The sequence below is a fragment of the Eurosta solidaginis genome, chromosome 1, assembly GCF_040869045.1.
Source record: "Eurosta solidaginis isolate ZX-2024a chromosome 1, ASM4086904v1, whole genome shotgun sequence".
Classification (NCBI taxonomy): domain Eukaryota; kingdom Metazoa; phylum Arthropoda; class Insecta; order Diptera; family Tephritidae; genus Eurosta; species Eurosta solidaginis.
The window spans coordinates 89,257,018-89,260,197 of NC_090319.1; the positions used below are offsets into that span (position 1 = coordinate 89,257,018).

Consider the following 3,180-nt stretch of genomic DNA (forward strand, 5'->3'; position numbering starts at 1 on the left):
CAAATACAAGCAAACACAAAAATGTTCAATAACACAAAAATGGCAATCAGGTGTTTATGGATATGGCAGAAAACCAAAAAACAAATCATTGGATATGGTATAGTTAAGGCGTTAGCGTTATGGTATGTCACCATTAATCGATTTCATTGATTTTCATACAGTTTTTTCGATCAGCTTGGTGATTAAGGTTAAGTCACCATTAATAAGCCCTTTAGCAGTACATCTGATGCAACAAGCAATAAGAGCCAAATACATTTTTGAGGCGTTTTCCAGTTTGGCTATTTTTTCCAAAATGTTTGATTCAGATAAATCATTATAGGTAACAAAACCAAACAATTATTTTGTTGCAAATGAACAACTTTAGCTATTTTGAGCAAAAGTCATGAAAACTTGTATGATAGCAGGTGCAAGTACCAGGAACGCAATGTTATTGCTTATTGCCACGTGCATACTGCTACGTAGTTGAGCTGGAGCAACGCATGCAGTACGAATGAGCCATTTTCCGGTCGTAGGTAAATAACCAAAAATAATAAAAAAATATCTTAATTTAAATTTGTAACAATGTGGCATCTGCTGCAAACTTGCAGGGGTAAGTATTGGCGTCAATCTTCATGCGCTGATATCGTGAGGCCAACATTAAGTTTGATGGGTTTGATGGTGAATGAGGACAAAACGAAGTACCTGCTGTCATCGAGCAAAGAGTCAGCGCATATGCGCCTTGGCAACCACGCTACTGTTGGCAGCCATAATTTCGAAATAGTAAAATACTTCGTTTATTTGGGAACCAGCATCAACACTAGCAACAACATCAGCACTGAAATCCAGCGAAGAATCAATCTTGCCAATAAATGCTACTTTGGACTAGGTAGGCAATTGAAAAGTAAAGTCCTCTCTCGGCGAACGAAAATCATACTCTACAAGTCACTTATCGTACCCGTCCTGCTATATGGGGCAGAAGCATGGACCAAGACAACAGCAGATGAAGCGGCTTTGGGAGTGTTCGAGAGAAAAGTTCTTCGAAAGATTTATGGACCTCTACGCGTTGGCGATGGCGAGTACCGAAGAAGATTTAATGATGAGCTGTACAAGCTATACACAGACATCAACATAGTCCAGCGAATTAAAACGCAGCGGCTGCGCTGGCTAGGTCATGTTATGCGAATGAAAGATGATGATCCGGCCAAGAAAGTGTTTCTATCGGAACCCGCCTATGGAAGCAGAGGTAGAGGGCGGCCCCCTCTCCGTTGGAAGGACCAGGTGGAAAACGATTTAAACTCCCTTGGTGTGACCAATTGGCGCCGGTTGGCGGAGCGAAGGAGCGACTGGCGCGCCTTGTTGGACGGCCATAACCGTTTAGACGGTTAAGCGCCAATTAAGTAAGTAAGTAACATTAAGTTTGATATCAGCGCAATGTCTTAATGGAATCGCATGAAAAGATTTTTTTAATAGTGTCTTCGCATAGAATACTTCCTGATGCAATTTTTTGTATTGACGTTTTATGAGACTACACTGAAATTTGACACATTGATATATATCTATCTCGATTTCTTTATACCATTCGTTATCCAATCAAAGTTATAATACCCTGTGTACAAGTACAGCTGTCTATAAAAAATACACGTAAAAAGTGTTATTGGCATCACTGGCGCCATTGCGACATGTTCCGAATTTATGTATCAGCGCCACTCTCAGTATGAGCGCAATAACGCAACGCCAAGCAGCGTGAATGTGCGAATTTTCACCGATCAGCTGTTAGTTGCGCTTCTTGGTAAGATTTAAAAAGGTTCTGTTTCTTTGCCAATAAAATAGCGCAAAAATTGCGATCCACGGTCAAATCGTCGCAAATAAAGCATTTGTAAGTAAATAAAGCATATATTAATCCTTTGCTAAACTTTTACATATTGATGCATTGTTTAATTTCTTCATTAGGGTGTTTACAAATACATTTATCCGATTGTGTGCGCAATGGCAGAAGAATTAAAAAATCTAATGGAGAAACTGCAAGGAGGAGTATTTTTTGAACTTCTCAAAGGTAAGTTATTGCTTTATATTTTATAGTTGTTATGCTTATTTAAGACTTTAAAAATAAAGATAATGGCTTTACAATTGAAAGCTTGCGTCATTTGAAACCAAATCATTTGGATACCCTAATTGACAAATCTATGTTTGGACAGCGCGTATTATTTGAGAGAAATCTTTTAAAATGGAAAGCGGAAGAAGTAATAAAACATAACATTTTTAATCATAAAATATTTAAAATAGTTTTTGTTCACAGGGTGAAGGAGGTACTTCAGAGACACATTGTTTATCGGAACCCATGCCACCAGCCTCAAGTTTCAACAGTGGTATCAGAAGTTTTTAGGATGTAAGTGTACTTGCTGCTAGAAAATGAAAATCAGTGCCAAGTTCGTCTTGACTTTGCGGGAGGGGGAGTGGTAGTAGGAATGGGATTGGAGTAGTAGTAGTAAGAAAGGGATGGGAGAAGGTGCAGGCGCAGGAATGGAAGTGGAAGTGGGAGTAAGAACAAGATAGGAGTGGTAGTATGAATGGGAATGGAAATGGAGTAGGAGTAGTACTAGGATTGGGAGTAGGACTGGGAGGAATGGGAGTGGAAGTGTGAGGAGGAATGGGAGTGGAAGTGGAAGTTGGAATGGGATTGGAGTAGTAGTAGTAAGAAAGGTGCAGGTGCAGGCGCAGGAATGGAAGAGGAAGTGGGAGTAAGAACAAGATAGGGAGTTGTTGTATGGATGGGAACGGAATTGGAATAGTAGTAGGACTAGGATTGGGAGTAGAACTAGGAATGGAATGGGGTGGTAGGACTGGGAGTATCAGTATTATTTTATTATTTTAATTAAATTAAATCAAAAAATGCATTTTCTTTTTATTAATTTTATTGTATAAAAAAAATAAAGCCTTCGGGCGTTATTTGACTGCACCAGTGGTGATCACCTAAACAGATCACTTAATTTGTATACAGTATTTACAACTGTTTTGTATAGCATTTTTAAAACTTGTAACAGAAATCTGTAGAAGATATTTCAATGAAACAGCTAGTGGAAAACAAATCCTAAAGTTCTACGAAAACAAACAAAATCTTACATCGAAATACCGTAAATTATTATCTACAACTGTGATCAGTTATCAATTTTTCCTTGCTTGGGTTTAGTAGCAGGAGACAAC

At 38.6% G+C, this 3,180-nt stretch overlaps 1 long non-coding RNA gene across 1 annotated transcript; it reads left to right on the forward strand.

Moving 5' to 3' along the window:
- The first annotated feature begins 1,734 nt into the window (after nt 1–1,734).
- LOC137236448 (uncharacterized) lies at nt 1,735–2,220 on the forward strand. Its single transcript, XR_010948418.1, has 3 exons — nt 1,735–1,855; nt 1,930–2,032; nt 2,092–2,220. It is a non-coding gene; the product is annotated as an uncharacterized lncRNA (long non-coding RNA).
- Nucleotides 2,221–3,180: the final 960 nt, after the last annotated feature.